The 17,470-nt window shown below is 48.2% G+C and overlaps 1 protein-coding gene across 1 annotated transcript in view; it reads left to right on the top strand.

Moving 5' to 3' along the window:
• Positions 1–17,470, top strand: part of CSPG4 (chondroitin sulfate proteoglycan 4) — a 214,660-nt gene that overhangs the window by 12,023 nt on the left and 185,167 nt on the right. The gene's annotated exons all lie outside the window — the stretch shown is intronic.

Here is a 17,470-nt window from a genome sequence, read left to right as displayed (position 1 = left end):
AATGTATTCTGAACATGTCAATAAAAGTCCGCCTCACTCCATGCCCACCACCTTGTACAGAGACACTGATACTGCAGAAAACAAGACCCAGGTTATAAGGTCATTTAGCACACAGACTACAGTAATGGCTCCAGATCTTTCAGCTCCCACAGCATCCAATGACTCTCACATGTGACTATGTCTCAGTATATATCATATGCTCCATCACTGTCATAGACCTCCTGTAGTTCTCCTATAATCAGGTACAGTGGATGTAAAAAATGGTAAACTATCTAAGTGCAGATAATTATAGTACAAACAAGACTTTTATTAACTACTAGCCAACCCGCGTCGTAGCATACGCCGCATCTATCTATCTAATAGAGTTTGTGCCTCAACCTTGAAGCAAGAAGAAGTAGGCTTTCCATGAGAAAATGTATGCATGCTCAAACACCAAGTTTAACCCTAGCAAGTCTGGCTTTGCAAATCCGGCCTAATTGGCTATTCATGAGGCAATGCTCATGCAAATATGCATTTGCTTTCGCATGCCAAACTATGCAGGGTCCAAAAACCAATACCGCAAAGCGATCGCCCTGCGGGTATTACTTCATGCTACATTAGCACTATCCAGGAGCGCCACGGGGAGGATTCCGAATGCCCCCATACAACCGGGGAACTGCGGGGTCCCAGGCTCTCTTACTGCCTGGGAACCACAGCGGCACCCCGGAGGGGGAGGCTGGGTGGCGCAGCTGCACCCCCCCCCCCCCCAAGTGTGGTCAGCGCCAGGGAGAGCCATCCGCACCCACCTCCCAATATTAAAAACAGGCACTTACCTTAACGTCCATTGCGTTCTGCAACATGCGCATTAACTTGGGGGCACCACATGAGAAAGGAGTGAAGCATGGGTCACCCCGAGCTTTAGAGCTCAGGGCTGGCTCACATACAACACTCCGGGGTGGGGGGAGGACAGGCGCAGACAACTCACTCCAGGGCTCACACCACCAGAGCAAGCCATCCACCACCTGCCTCCAAAGGATACAACTGCAAAAAATGCTCTCCATGAGAAAAATTTTGCGTGCTCAAACACCAAGTTTAACCCTAGCAAGTCTGGCTTTCCAAATCTGGCCTAATTGGCTATTCATGAGGCAATGCTCATGCAAATATGCATTTGCTTTCGCATGCCAAACTATGCAGGGTCCAAAAACCAATACTGCAAAGTGCTCTCTCGCTGCCTGGGAACCACAGCGGCACCCCAGAGTGGGAGGCTGGGTGGCGCAGCCGCCCCCCCCCCCCCCAAGTGTGGCCAGCGCTGGGGAGAGCCGTCCGCACCCACCTCCTAATATTACAAACAGCCACTTACCTTAACGTCCATTGCGTTCTGCTACATGCGCATTAATTTTCTCATGGAAAGCATTTTGTGCAGTTTGTATCCTTTGGAGGCAGGTGGTGGATGGCTTGCTCCGGTGGTGTGAACCCTGGAGTGAGTGCGCCTGTCCTCCCCTGCCCCTCTGGAGTGCTGTATGTGAGCCAGCCCTGAGCTCTAAAGCTCGGGGTGACCCATGCTTCTCTCCTTTCTCATGTGGTGCCCCCAAATTAATGCGCATGTAGCAGAACGCAATGGACGTTAAGGTAAGTGCCTGTTTTTAATATTGGGAGGTGGGTGCAGACGGCTCTCCCCGGTGCTGGCCACACTTGGGGGGGGTCGTCCACGCCACCCAGCCTCCCCCTCTGGGGTGCCGCTGTGGTTTCCAGGCAGTGAGAGAGCCTGGGACCCTGCGGTTCCCCCAGTTGTATAAAAAGGGGGCATTGGGAATCCTTCCCGTGGCGCTCCTGGAGGCCTGGAGCACACCAAAAACTGCTAGCAGATCCGCAAAATGCTAGCAGATTTTGAAACGCTTTTTCTTATTTTTCTGTAGCATTTCACCTAGCATTTTGCGGTTTTGTAAAGCGTTTTTGGTGTAGTAGATTTCATATATTGTTACAGTAAAGCTGTTACTGAACAGCTTCTGTTACAAAAACGCCTGCAAAACCGCTCTGAACTGCCGTTTTTCAGAGCGGTTTGCGTTTTTCCTACACTTTACATTGGAGGCAGAAACGCCTCCGCAATCCAAAAAATGCCTCACCTCGGGAGTATGCGTTTCAGCAAAACGCCTCCCGCTCTGGTGTGCACCAGCCCATTGAAATACATTACCCAAGCGTATCCGCAGCCGCAAGTGGATCGCAAAACGCTGCCGAACCGCTCTGGTGTGCACTAAGCCGGATAGTGCTAATGTAGCATGTAGCAGGGTGACTGCTTTGTGGTATTGGTTTGTGCATGCATTTGCATGAGCATTGCCTCATGAATAGCCAATTAGGCCAGATTTGCAATGTCAGACTTGCTAGGGTAAGGCCTCTTTTCCATGGACTGTGAATAGGCAGTGAAATGGCTCTCAAACTCTCACAACTGCTCACTGCTGCCTGGTAACTGCTCACTGCTGCCTGGTAACCAGTGGTGCTCAGCAGAGCTCGAATATTCGAGTAGCTCGAATATTCGAGCTCTTTCTCAGCTATTCGAGCTCGGTATTCGAGCTCCGAATAGCTAGAGCTATTCGAATGGGGTATTCGAGTACACTCGAATAGCCCATTCACTATTCGAGCTATTCGAGCAAACGGCGCTATTCGAGCTCGGTACCGAGCTCGAATAGCGTCATAGCCCAGATTGATGTCCTTAGAGCCAATCAGAGGGCTCCCAGGCCCTCTGACGGCAGCCAATCACAGAGGGGGACCCTGGCCAGCCCCTACCCTATAAATAGCGGCCGCCATGTTAGGTTTCTCCGTGCTTGCCTGAGACTTGTACAGAGAGAGAGTTGCTCCTTTGTGCTTTGGCTTAGCAAGAGCTCTATTGTGTTCATTTACCTAGCGTTTTTGCTCACATACACCTCCTATATACACCTATATTGTTGTTAGTTAGATAGACATTGTATTTTAGTTAGTAGCTTTTGTGTTACATAGACAGAGACACAGCTGCTGCAGGCTTACACAGCTTTAGGCCTCAGGGCCTGCCTGTGTGGGCAGCTGTTCTCTCCTGTCCTCTGTTAGTATATTTCTCTCATCTATACCAGTATTTCTGCTGCTGTCCTTTACTACTGATTGATTCTGTATTTAGTATTGTAGTTAGGCTAGGACACTCACTGTCACTGTTCATAGGCTAAGGCTAAGGCTACTAGCTCCTGCGTGTGTGTACTCACTGTCTTGTACACACACACACTCTATTTCCTTCTGATTACTGATTGATTATTGTAATTAGTTAGTTACTTACTGTTACTACTTGTTACTCTTACTGTACTAGGAGTCTAGGACACTCAGTCACTGTTCATAGGCTACTAGCTCCTGCGTGTGTGCACTCACTGTCTGTGTACACACTACACACACTCTATTTCCTTCTGATTACTGATTGATTATTGTAATTAGTTAGTTACTTACTGTTACTACTTGTTACTCTTACTGTACTAGGAGTCTAGGACACTCAGTCACTGTTCATAGGCTACTAGCTCCTGCGTGTGTGCACTCACTGTCTGTGTACACACTACACACACTCTATTTCCTTCTGATTAGTGATTGATTATTGTAATTAGTTAGTTACTTACTGTTACTACTTGTTACTCTTACTGTACTAGGAGTCTAGGACACTCAGTCACTGTTCATAGGCTACTAGCTCCTGCGTGTGTGCACTCACTGTCTGTGTACACACTACACACACTCTATTTCCTTCTGATTACTGATTGATTATTGTAATTAGTTAGTTGTACTTACTGTTACTACTTGTTACTCTTACTGTACTAGGAGTCTAGGACACTCAGTCACTGTTCATCGGCTACTAGCTCCTGCGTGTGTGCACTCACTGTCTGAGTACACACTACACACACTCTATTTCCTTCTGATTACTGATTGATTATTGTAATTAGTTAGTTACTTACTGTTACTACTTGTTACTCTTACTGTACTAGGAGTCTAGGACACTCAGTCACTGTTCATAGGCTACTAGCTCCTGCGTGTGTGCACTCACTGTCTGTGTACACAGTCACTACACACACTCTATTTCCTTCTGATTACTGATTGATTATTGTAATTAGTTAGTTATACTTACTGTTACTACTTGTTACTCTTACTGTACTAGGAGTCTAGGACACTCAGTCACTGTTCATAGGCTACTAGCTCCTGCGTGTGTGCACTCACTGTCTGAGTACACACTACACACACTCTATTTCCTTCTGATTACTGATTGATTATTGTAATTAGTTAGTTGTACTTACTGTTACTACTTGTTACTCTTACTGTACTAGGAGTCTAGGACACTCAGTCACTGTTCATAGGCTACTAGCTCCTGCGTGTGTGCACTCACTGTCTGAGTACACACTACACACACTCTATTTCCTTCTGATTACTGATTGATTATTGTAATTAGTTAGTTGTACTTACTGTTACTACTTGTTACTCTTACTGTACTAGGAGTCTAGGACACTCAGTCACTGTTCATAGGCTACTAGCTCCTGCGTGTGTGCACTCACTGTCTGTGTACACACAACACACACTCTATTTCCTTCTGATTACTGATTGATTATTGTAACTGCTAGTTGTACTTCCTGACTGTTACTACTTACTTACTGTACTAGGGACACTCACTCAGTCACCTCACCCACCAACCCACTCCATTAAAGTACCCCACTTTTCACCCGCCCTTTTAAAAAACTTTTGTCTATACGCCCAAAACATCGAAGATGTCTGGAAGTGGCAGCCAGCGCGGTTTGGGCAAGGGGAAGGGCAGCAAGGGAATCAGGAGGAGAGGGAGCAGCATTGTGGCAGGCCGCGGCCGCGCCACCATGCACAGTTCCGCAGCAGCAGCAGCGTCAGTGGCTAACATTCCTCCCATAGCCACTGGCCGTGGACGCCTTGGGCGCCGCCCAGCAGGAGCATCTGCAACTCACGCTGCAGAGACACAGCAGCAGCAGCGTGTAGCACCTGCTCCGATTTTCCTCCAGCCGGGTCGGAAACGTCCCATTGAGGAAAAGGATGCAGACACTGTGGTGCAACTCATGACGGAGGATGAGCAGCCCGCCATCAGCTCTGCATCCGAGGCCTCCACCCTCACCACCACCACCACCACCCCTGTTCGCAGCAGCCGCCCAGCAGGGCCTGGGGGGGAGGAGGAGGCCAGTTCACCGTCACAAGTTGGCGACTTGTCACTCAGCAGTATTTTTTACCCCAGGCACCATCAGGGTATTGTCTGCTGTTGTTGGCGATTTTGAGGAGGAGATGCTGATGGGCACTTTGGGGGATGAGGGATTGGACAGCAAGACTGTGGCGACAGTCAAGCAGCCCATCCATGCATCAGGAGAGGAGTTTGGGGGTCATCATCCCAGCAGGACATGTTTCAGGAGGGGGAGGATGATGATGACACGGTGACAGACAGAGACTGGGTGCCACCACCTCCAGGGGATGTCGTCCTCAGCAGCTCTGAGGAGGAGGAGGAGGATGCGCTTGTGGGCCTTGCAAGGAGGCGCATCATTGCAAGCATTGGCAGCAGTAGGCAGGTCCCACAGCCTGCTGGTGTCTCAGGCTCAGCAGCAGCAGCATCTGCCAGTACCACCACCAGCCGCACCCAAGCCCCCCCCCCCCCCCCCCAACCACCACAGGGAGACAGGCAGCAGCGGTTCCATGCCGTAGGGGGTCGTTTTTGTCACCAATCTGGCGTTTTTTCACCATGCCCACAGTGTACAGCAAGTACGCCACTTGCAACCACTGTCAGCGGAAGTTGAGCAGAGGTGCAGACCCCTTAAAGTTCAGCACCAGCTTGCTCATCAACCACCTTGCTGCGAAACATTTCCACCAGCATGAGGAGTTCCAGAGGCTGAAGGCATCTGGTGCTGGCAGTGGCACCACACCCATCACTGCACAGCCTTCAGCAGCAGCAGCAGCAGCAACAGCAGCCACCCGCCCTCCTGCTCCTCCAGCAGCACCAGCAGGAGTGCGGAAACGCACTGCTCCTCCCCCCTCTGCAACTCCAGCCGCCGACACTGAGGCCTGTTCTGGCAGCCAGTCCTCAGTGGCCTCCTCCGCTGTGTCTGCTGATTCCCGTGCCAGCAAAAGGCCACGCCAGAGCCTTTTGAGCGAGTCCTTCCAGGGGGTGGTTAGGGCTCTGCCTCCCAGCAGCCGTCGCGTGCGGCAGCTGAACGGCTTGCTGGCACGGGCCATGTGCTCCCAACTCCTGCCGTACACGCTCGTGCAGGAGGGGAGCGACATTCGTGCGCTGCTTGCTTGCGCAGCCCCAGACTGGCAGCTCCCCAGCAGACACTTCTTTGCCCGCAAGGCCATTCCTGCACTGCACCGCTTTGTGATGGCCAATGTGGAGCGAGGGCTGGAGCACGCGGTTGGTGAAAGGGTCCACGTCACCATGGACTCCTGGAGCAGCCGCTTCGGGACAGGCCGCTACCTGTCCTTCACTGTCCACTGGGTCAGCTTGGTGGAAGGGGGTGAGGATGGGAGAGCAGCAGCGGGCACAGCAGCAGCAGCAACACAGTGGGTGGTGCCACCCCGCAGGGTCAGGGGAACTGCAGCAGGTTCCTCCGATCCTCTGCCATCCTCCGGCACACCTGGCCAAACCCCCCGCCTCAGCAGCAGCGTGAAGGCCCGCCACTGCCAAGCGCTGCTTCACTTGGTCAGCCTTGGGAAGACCAAGCTGACGGCAACCCATGTGTTGGCCAAACTCCAGGAGCAGGAGAGGATTTGGCTGACCCCCAGAGGCCTCAGAGTCGGAGAGGTGGTGGCCGACAATGGGGCCAATCTGGTTGCCGCAATAGACAGGGGAAACCTGACCCACATCCCCTGTCTTGCCCACGTGCTGAACCTGGTGGTGCAGAAGTTCCTGCGCACCTACCAGGGGATGGGCGAACTGCTGGAAACGGCAAGGAACGTTGTGCGTCACTTCCGGCGCTCGGCTGCAGCCTGTGCGAGCCTGGAAGACGTGCAAAAGGAGCTGGATCTGCCACGCCATCGGCTGATCATTGACGTTCCGACTCGCTGGAACTCCACCCTGGCGATGTTGGAGCGTCTGGTTGAACAGAAGCACGCTGTCAACCAGTACCTTGCCCTGGCCACTGTTTCCGCCGCTCAGAGAAGGGACAAGACCAGCAACATCCCGTCCATCGTCCCCGATGATGACTGGAGGCACATGCAGCAGGTGTGCTTAGTGCTGGCTCCCTTTCTGCAGGCCACCAACATGGTGAGCAGGGACCATGCTATGGTCTGCGAGTGGGTGCCCCTGGTTTGTCTGCTGAACAGGGCCCTCGATGCTTTGCTGGAACAGGGAGCGGCAGCCTTGGACCAGCAGGAGCGGCAAGCAGCTGCACAGTCCACCTCTGAGGGGGAGGAGGAGGAGGACTTGGTGGAGGTCCCTGACCTTGCTGCTGATGAGGGGGAGCAGCACAGTGCAGCTGAGTTGGTGCGGGGGTGGAGAGAGGATGAGGCTGACGAGGCAGAGGAGGAGGGTGAGGACAGCAGCACTGCCGTCGATGTGCCAGCAGACGTGGCCCGCCTCTTCCCAATGGCAGCGCACATGCTGACGTGCCTGCGCAGGGACCCCAGGGTGATCCAGATGAAGCAGAGGGAGGACATCTCGATCAGCATGATGTTGGACCCACGCCTCAAGGGGAAGTTGAGCCAGTTCCTGCCGCCTGCAGGAGGAGACCCAGCGCAACAAATAAGGAGCTTGCAGCAGGCCCTTGTTGAGCGCTTGGAGGAAGCCTTCCCCCAGCCTTCCACCCCCACTGTCCAGCAGCCAGCACAGAGGCAGCAGCAGGTGCCTGCATCCAGCAGCAGCAAGCGCCCCACAGACCTGCTGTCTCTCAGCCACGAGCTCTACAGGACTGTAGAGGCTCCGGCAGCAGTGACTAGAGAGGAGGTGCATGCAGCAGCATCCTCCTCCTGTCACAACCAGCGCCTGACCCGCATGGTGGCTGACTACATGGGGTCCTACAGCGGGCTTGACAGCGATGCCCCTGTTGATCCCATGGAGTATTGGGTCAAGCGCCTGGAGATCTGGAGCGAGCTGGCGCAGTACGCCCTGGAAGTGCTGTCCTGCCCCCCTTCCAGCGTGCTGTCCGAGCGCTGCTTCAGTGCAGCTGGTGGCGTGGTCACCGAGAAACGCTCACGTCTGTCTCACAAGTCTGTGGACAGACTGACGTTTCTCAAGATGAACCAGGCGTGGGTGGAAGGCGAGTTCCTGGCCCCTGTTGTCGGCGAGAGGGGGACATGAACTGGCTAAGAACCATCGTTAATGTGCCTTACCACCCTTTACCACCTCCTGGCTCCTGCTCACTAAGCCAGCCTGGTTCACTTTGACTATTACGTCGCCTGCAGCCACACATTTTACACCTACAGTGGGCTGCTGTGTGCTGCTGCTGCTGTCTGTCTGTGTTTCCCACTGCCAGGGTACACAGATTTACCTTCTGCTGCCACTCTGCCACCAGCTATTACGTCAAACAATAGCTATATATCTGTGTAATTTCTTTTACAAACAAAACCAAAAAACCATTAAAAAAAAAAGGTTTAATTTTTCTGAGGTGCCCGGGTTGAAAACTGTGTTGTCCCAGTTGTGTATTGGACACAATGTGGGCTGCACGACCGCTGTCTGGGACCTCCTGTTGTGTTTATTTACGGCCTGGTATCACCGCTAGGTACCAGGGCTATTATGTCACGCTGCCTACCTGCTGCCACACTCACACTACTCCTCCATTCCTCCTGCTGCTGCTGTCTGTCTGTGTTTCCCACTGCTAGGGTACACAGAATTACCTTCTGCTGCCACACTGCCACCAGCTATTACGTCAAACAATAGCTGCTCACAATACTCCTCCATTCCTCCTGCTGCTGCTGCTGTCTGTCTGTGTTTCCCACTGCCAGGGTACACAGATTTACCTTCTGCTGCCACTCTGCCACCAGCTATTACGTCAAACAATAGCTATATATCTGTGTAATTTCTTTTACAAACAAAACCAAAAAACCATTAAAAAAAAAAAGGTTTAATTTTTCTGAGGTGCCCGGGTTGAAAACTGTGTTGTCCCAGTTGTGTATTGGACACAATGTGGGCTGCACGACCGCTGTCTGGGACCTCCTGTTGTGTTTATTTACGGCCTGGTATCACCGCTAGGTACCAGGGCTATTATGTCACGCTGCCTACCTGCTGCCACACTCACATTACTCCTCCATTCCTCCTGCTGCTGCTGTCTGTCTGTGTTTCCCACTGCTAGGGTACACAGAATTACCTTCTGCTGCCACACTGCCACCAGCTATTACGTCAAACAATAGCTGCTCACAATACTCCTCCATTCCTCCTGCTGCTGCTGCTGTCTGTCTGTGTTTCCCACTGCCAGGGTACACAGATTTACCTTCTGCTGCCACTCTGCCACCAGCTATTACGTCAAACAATAGCTATATATCTGTGTAATTTCTTTTACAAACAAAACCAAAAAACCATTAAAAAAAAAAAGGTTTAATTTTTCTGAGGTGCCCAGGTTGAAAACTGTGTTGTCCCAGTTGTGTATTGGACACAATGTGGGCTGCACGACCGCTGTCTGGGACCTCCTGTTGTGTTTATTTACGGCCTGGTATCACCGCTAGGTACCAGGGCTATTATGTCACGCTGCCTACCTGCTGCCACACTCACACTACTCCTCCATTTCTCCTGCTGCTGCTGTCTGTCTGTGTTTCCCACTGCCAGGGTACACAGAATTACCTTCTGCTGCCACACTGCCACCAGCTATTACGTCAAACAATAGCTGCTCACATAATTACTCCTCCATTCCTCCTCCTGCTGCTGCTGCTGTCTGTCTGTGTTTCCCACCGCCAGGGTACACAGATTTACCTTCTGCTGCCACTCTGCCACCAGCTATTACGTCAAAAAATAGCTATATATCTGTGTAATTGGTTGTAAAACCAAAACTACAAAACCATTACAAAAAAAGGTTCAATTTTTCTGAGGTGCCCGGGTTGAAAACTGTGTTGTCCCAGTTGTGTATTGGACACAATGTGGGCTGCACGACCGCTGTCTGGGACCTCCTGTTGTGTTTATTTACAGCCATGGTATCACCGCTAGGTACCAGGGCTATTATGTCACGCTGCCTGCCTCATTGACTGCATGCTGCCACACACTCATCCTCCTCCTGCTGCTGCTGAATTTACCTCCAGCTGTCTGTGTGTTTCCACTGCCAGGGAGCACATACAATGGCGCTTCCAACATGCGTGCGCCACCAGCTATTTGTTGTTACGCTCAAAAATAGCTGCATTTCTTTAAAAAAAAAAAATGAAAAGAGAAATAAGTGAAGAAGAAGACGATATAGAAGAAGATGAAGAAGAAGAAGATGAAGAAGAAGAAGAAGAAGATGAAGAAGAAGAAGATGAAGAAGATGAAGAAGATGAAGATGAAGAAGATGAAGATGAAGAAGAAGAAGATGAAGAAGAAGAAGAAGACAATATAGAAGAAGAAGAAGAAGATATAGAAGAAGATATAGAAGAAGAAGAAGAAGATATAGAAGATAAAGAAGAAGAAGAAGAAGAAGAAGAAGAAGAAGTATATACAGTACTGAACAAAATTCTGGACACAACTTCTCTTTTCACCTTTTTTTTTTTAAAGGAACATCCCCACATAATCACTTGCTGTTGTTACTTGGAAAAAAATATGTTTCTTGCATCATTCACCCTCAAAACAAGTGTTGGGAAGCTATTTAAGGCCAATTCGAATAGTCAGCTCGAATAATGAGCTCGAATACCGACTCGAATAGTGAGCTCGAAGTCCGAGGTCGAATCGAATAGTAAAATTTATTCGACTCGAATATTCGACTGACCTCGAATAATTTACTATTCGAATTCGACCAAACTCGAATTTTAAAAAGGGGTATTTGAGCACCACTGCTGGTAACTGCTCACTGCTGCCTGGTAACTGCTTGCTGCTGCCTGGTAACTGCTTGCTGCTGCCTGGTATCTGCTCGCTGCTGCCTGGTATCTGCTCACTGCTGCCTGGTATCTGCTCACTGCTGCCTGGTAACTGCTTGTTGCTGCCTGGTAACTGCTTGTTGCTGCCTGGTAACTGCTTGTTGCTGCCTGGTAACTGCTTGTTGCTGCCTGGTAACTGTTTGTTGCTGCCTGGTATCTGCTCACTGCTGCCTGGTAACTGCTTGCTGCTGCCTGGTAACTGCTTGCTGCTGCCTGGTAACTGCTTGTTGCTGCCTGGTATCCGCTCACTGCTGCCTGGTAACTGCTTGCTGCTGCCTGGTAACTGCTTGTTGCTGCCTGGTATCTGCTCACTGCTGCCTGATAACTGCTTGCTGCTGCCTGGTAACTGCTTGTTGCTGCCTGGTAACTGCTTGTTGCTGCCTGGTATCTGCTCACTGCTGCCTGGTAACTGCTTGCTGAGCACACAGCTCAACAGTCCGTGGAAAAGAGGCCTTAAACTTGGTGTTTGATCACGCATACATTTTCTTATGCAAAGTACTTCTTCTTCTTGTTTGAAGGTTGAGGCACTTAAGGCTCATACACACATCAGACTATAGTCTTTGGAAAATGAAAGATTACAGACCAATCTTACCACCCTTCATGTAGTATGAGAGCCATACTCTACACAGTCTTTTCTATGGAGCTGAACTCCTCATCAGAAAAAAATCTTTGCAAGATGCTGGACACACAGATGCTGTACAGACACAAAAGATCAGTATCTGCAAAAAATCTGTTCCTGCCAAACATCCATTCCTGCAAATTGCAATGATAGTCTATGAGATCTGCAGATCATCATACACACATGATTTAACTGACATTCATCTGCAGATCAAGCAATCATCCGCAGATCTGAAAATCCATCCTGGTGGATCTGATCTATAGATGAATGTCAGTTAAATCATGTGTGTATGATGATCTGCAGATCTCATAGACCATCATTGCAATTTGCAGGAATGGATTTTTGGCAGGAACAGATCTTTTGCAGATACTGATCTTTTGTGTCTGTACAGCATCTGTGTGTGCAGCATCTTGCAAAGATTTTTTTCTGATGGGGAGTTCAGCTCCATAGAAAAGACTGTGTAGAGTATGGCTCTCATACTACATGAAGGGTGGTAAGATTGGTCTGTGATCTTTCATTTTCCAAAGACTATAGTCTGATGTGTGTATGGGGCCTTAGTCTATTATATATATAGATAGATACTATTAAAACAGCACACTTACATCCCATGTCTTCATGACAAATGGACCCTGACAGAGAAGCAGTGCTTTGGATCGGTAGTAGTTTTCAGGGCCATTTCTTGGGAAGGGCGACCGCCCTGGGCGCAGACCGGCAAGTAGAAGAAGGGGGGTGCAGGCAGAAGGAAATAACCGATAGGGAGCTGGTGACACGTGGTGCAGCCGAATGGAAGAAGAAAGAAGAATTGCCAGCACGATCACCTTTCTTGACTCCTCCTAGGCTGCCTACATCAGATTTCAAGTCATCATCACGTCACCACCGCGTGATGACACTTGATATCCTGTAGCGGAACTGCAGGCTGTCAGTGCGTGGCGCCCATGGAGGAGTCAGCTTTCTGGGCTCTTTTCGCCTGTGAGTTTTCCTGGTCCTTGCTTCCTCTTGGATGAGTGGCTGGTCACTAGTAAGTAGGCAGATATACTTGTGACCTGTGGCTGTGTGACTTAAGAGTAAGGGTTTGCAAGTCCACAGGTGTGGGCGGGGAGAGAGCGCAATTTTTACACCCTCGCCCTGGGTGCAATTTAGTCTAGAAACTGTCCTGGTAGTTTTCTTCCATGTCTCCAACCAACTGGTTTTGCTTTCGCTTTGTCAGTGATGTTTGCAAGCAAATTTAGTGGACTATCCAGTACAAATGGACTGGGCTATAGCTGTAGCCTGATAGAGCCATTATGCTTCTATAAATGTAGCTGGTAGTTAAATCAGTGCTGCTAAGGAAATACTGATATAGATGGATAACTGGTTAATACTTTTATGGGGGGGGGGGTGCTTACACTATTAGATTTGTAATTGCATCATATCACACCAGACACAAAGTAAGCTCTGCTGTTTGTTTGCACAATATTGCCTAACTTCTTTTAATGTGTACTTCCTCTAACACTCACTGAGCATACCACAATAGGTCAGTATGACCACCCCTTCTAGGGCCAGGTAAGTACACATACATCTATTCATACAGATCTGGTCCCCAGGAAGTCATCTAAGAATGTATACACCACCCACATCACTGTCAGGGTGGGGTTCCTTGAGGGCTTTCCTGTTGCTCCATACACAGCAATTGTTAGTTTGACAGGAAACTGTACCACCTCTGCCATAGAAGACCAGAATTCAAATCTCATTTTTCCTAGTCAGTAAGCCAGTACCTATTCAGTATGGAGTCATTGGGCAAGACTCCCTAACACTGCTACAGCCCAGGGGTGTTACTACAGGGTAGCAGCCCCTGTAACCACAGAGAGGCCCAGAGCTGTATGGGGGCCCCAACTGCTACTTCACTCCCTCCCGTCCTTCAGATCAGGTGTTGTTTTTACCTACACTTGTTATGGGCGTGAGGATTATGATGGCCACACTTGTATTATGACCCTTGTGAGATGGGCCCCCAGGCTGTGAGGGCCACCAGGGGTAGGCAAGGGGAAAGCTGCAAACACTGGGGGCCCCATCAAAGTTTTGCTGGAGGACCCAATGATTTGTAGCTCTGCCCCTGCTACTGCCTGCTTAGTACCCCCTTAGTGGATGCAGCATTTGTGTCCATTAGGAGAAAAGCGCTATATAGATGTTGGAATTATTATTATTCTTTCTTTGCAGGCCAGCAATGAGGTTCTTTCTGGTTCTGTTACATTTTTAAACGTTTCTTTTCTGCTAAATGGGGAAATTGACTGACGGTTTTTATAATCACTGTATTTTGACACGGGGCTTATATGGCAACTTGCAATACATTAGACTAAGCAATAGTAGGCATGCCTACATCTCTGCGTGGTATAGCCCTAATTACTTTCAACTTATCTTCATTATCATCATTTCTTCTTTGTATTGTGAAGCTTATCCTACCACAATAGCACATGTATCATATAAGACCAGGCATTGAACAGCATTGCTTGTCTACACTTTATTCCCCTAAACTACCTATCATGATTTATCATCACCAGCAATGTTTTGTGCTGTTTGACCTACTCCACTGCATTTTAAATACAACTTTGTGTTCTTTTTTTTTTTTTTTTTTAATAAAAGCAATCTTTTCCACACAGTTAATACATTTATAAATGGGGTATTTAATTTCTCTAGCATCTTACGGCTACATTCTTATTGTCTGTATATTTATGTTTAAGAAGTACATAGGATTTACCATTTCTTTACTTTCTCACTTATGTGTTATGTTGTAAAAGAAGAAAAAAGTACTTTTTTTGTGTTTTATATATTTTTCATCACACGATCCATCCAGCTGTATAGTACTACCGTTTCGAGGACCTCTCCTAGGGGTGTCTTTACTCTGAGACCTGGCTAATGATTTCAGAAGAACATATCAAGGACCTTTGGTTTTTCTCTAGAGATTGGCTATTTTTCTAGGAAGACCACTCCAAGAGTCTTCTAGCTTTGCTTTAGGCCTGCCAATTATTTTAGGAACACCGCATCCAAAGGCCTTCTTAAAACTACCCTACTGAAAAAACAACCTGTTTGGTTCGGTTAATTGATATTTCTTAAAATAGTTTTAAATATTTTTCTCAAAAATGTTCTTGGGATGCTTCTGATGTTGTACAGAAATCAAAGCTGTGTTTGTTTTTTTAATTAAATATAGAATATTGGCTGCCAGTGTATGCTGTCATCAGCAGAAGTCCTCAGACTGATGCTCAGTGAATCTGAAACACTGTGTCCGGGATCCCAAATAGCTGTGAACTAAATGCACGTCTCTCCCATGTTCCCCTCTGTGCTGCATAAAATGAATGGCCCCGCTTCCAACATTGTCACATTTTCCAACTTTTTTTGTTTTTTGTTTTTACATTAAAACATGTTTTTTAGACATGTGGTGGGTTTCCTGTGTGACTTGTGTGTTGTTGTGTTTGGCTCCTGTAAATGTCCAATAGAGGCCAAAATAAACCAACAGAGATTTTTTCTCAATAACTTGGATGCTGTTTTCATATGAAGCCTTATAAATCCCAAAGATTTTTACCTATTGAGAAAATGATCCTCAAATCAAACAGAAACGTATTCAAGAAACACTAATCTGTAAATTACACAAAGTGATATAGCTTGGCAACATGTAACATGTTATACGATAGATTATAAATGTTTTACTAAGTTCTCACAATGAGGTGAACTATGTGTGACAGAGTAGATGAATTTGCATTCGCCTCCAATGAAAAATAACAAATATATATTATTAAATGTCACTGTGACAGGCTGCAGCCCTGAGAAAGAAACTAGACGGAATGGAGAAAGGCAAAACATAACATGTTGGGTCACATAGTGTTCCTTCACAGCTGGAGGGCTGCCAAATGCCTATTTGTTTTAAATTATGTCTTAGAAACCCTCACTGTTATCTGATATGACCCAAGTAAGTATGACACATTCTAACCACTTCAGTGCAGGCTGATGTTAAATATTCGGGTCCAGCTTTAATTCCTCACTGGGGATCCTGAGGGGCCAGTGAGGAGGCTTTAGGGAATCAGTGCCAGAAAGTAGAAACACCATGCTAAGAATACAATACATTAATAGGCTTCCACCCAGGTTGGCCAGTATGCTGAGTTCTGGTGATTGAGTCAGCTATGGCTGTTTACAGTAGGGTGACATGAGAAGACAAGAACCCTGTAACAATGATGTCTATAACACAGGAAATGCTAGTAAATCCTTCTAAAGTCAACCAGTGATCACTTAAAGTGAACCTCCAGACTAAAAATCGACTCACCAGCACGGAAAAGGCTTAGTGTTTCTTTAACAGTTTCACAGCATCAGAACTTTGTTTTTCTTACCCAACCCTCATTTTTAGCTGCACAGAAGAAAACTGCCCGGGCATTTTTCCCCTGATGCTGTGCAAAGCATGATGGGATTTCTGATATTGTTGTCCCTGTTCTGCTGTTTTGGTGCAATTTTTTTTTCTTTTTTTTTTTTTATTTGAGATTTGAAGCCTAGCACGTGCAGCTGGGAGGGGTAATCAGGACACAGGACAGTTGGAACTGTGTCTCATGCTCCCTGTCACCTCCTTTCAACCAAAAAGATGGCTGCCCCCATGAACAAGATGGCTGCCCACATGAAATCACAAACATTTGCCTGTTCTTTCAAAACCGGGTGGGTAAGAGATTATATTACCTATCTATTCTAATTAATGTAGCTAAAGTAACTTAATGACAGTATGTTTGTTCAGGCTGAAGTTCCCCTTTAACCTACTGTATACTTGCATAATGTTCCACAGAACATTAAAGAGTAACTGTCAGGCTGCAGAAGCTAATTTAAACCTCTATTCTCCTGTGTTAAACAGTTTAGAAGGAAGCCCAAAAGCAATTAGTGAAGATAAAAATCTCAGTTACCTTTGATGTGTGCTTATCAGCAAGTCTGTTATTCTGTATGGCCCATACTCACGAGTGACATTTGTCGCCGCAACACGCGGCGCGCGCGTGTTGCGGCGACAGGTCGCCCGTGAGTATGGGCCGCCGCACGCGCACGCACCCTGAACTGTCGCCCGTCGCTCATGTCGCCAGGCGATTGAAACTTTCAATCGCATGGCGACAGTAGCCGCTGCCCCCCCGCCGCAACTGTCGCTAGTCCGCGTGAGTACGCGGACTAGCGACAGCAACCTCCATTGAGGTTTATGGAGCTTCCGGCGGGAGGAGGAGGAACGTCGGCGACAGCTTCCGTCTCGCCGCTGGTCCCTCTTCCGCGTGAGTACGCGGAGGGACCTGGAGAGAAGCTGTTGCCGGCCTGTCGCCCACACGCTCACGTGTGCTGGCGACAGGCGATTTTTGCAGCCCGTGAGTACGGGCCATAAGAAGACGCAAGCCGCATACCATACTGCAAAGCATTCTGGGGCTCTCCCCTCGGCTGCTAATGAGACGTTACAGCAGCTTGTAATCGCGTAGCACTGATAAATCTCGGGCAGACTACACTGCAGGAGTCAGCTATTGTTCCTAGCCACATGGCTCATTAATATTCACTGCACACTGTGTTATTTAGTACAAGCTTATCTGTGATCAGGAAGCAGGCAGGACATGACGACACATTTGACAGAAAAACATGGAGCCTGCCATGAGCTGTCAGGAGCATCTATCTCTGCATATACTATATACAAATTCTGTGAAATCCAAACGTGGACAGTGAAATGCATATGTAATGTAAGTACAGCCAATCTTTAGCTACTGATATATGTGTTTATTTTCTCTGAGACCATATACCTAACAGCTCCTCTTTAAACTAAAAGTAAGCCTTAATTTAGCAAAAACATCTTTCTAAAAAAAATCCCACTCAAACTCTACT

The sequence above is a fragment of the Hyperolius riggenbachi genome, chromosome 3 (genome assembly GCF_040937935.1).
Source record: "Hyperolius riggenbachi isolate aHypRig1 chromosome 3, aHypRig1.pri, whole genome shotgun sequence".
Classification (NCBI taxonomy): domain Eukaryota; kingdom Metazoa; phylum Chordata; class Amphibia; order Anura; family Hyperoliidae; genus Hyperolius; species Hyperolius riggenbachi.
This window is presented reverse-complemented; position numbering and strand designations above follow the sequence as displayed.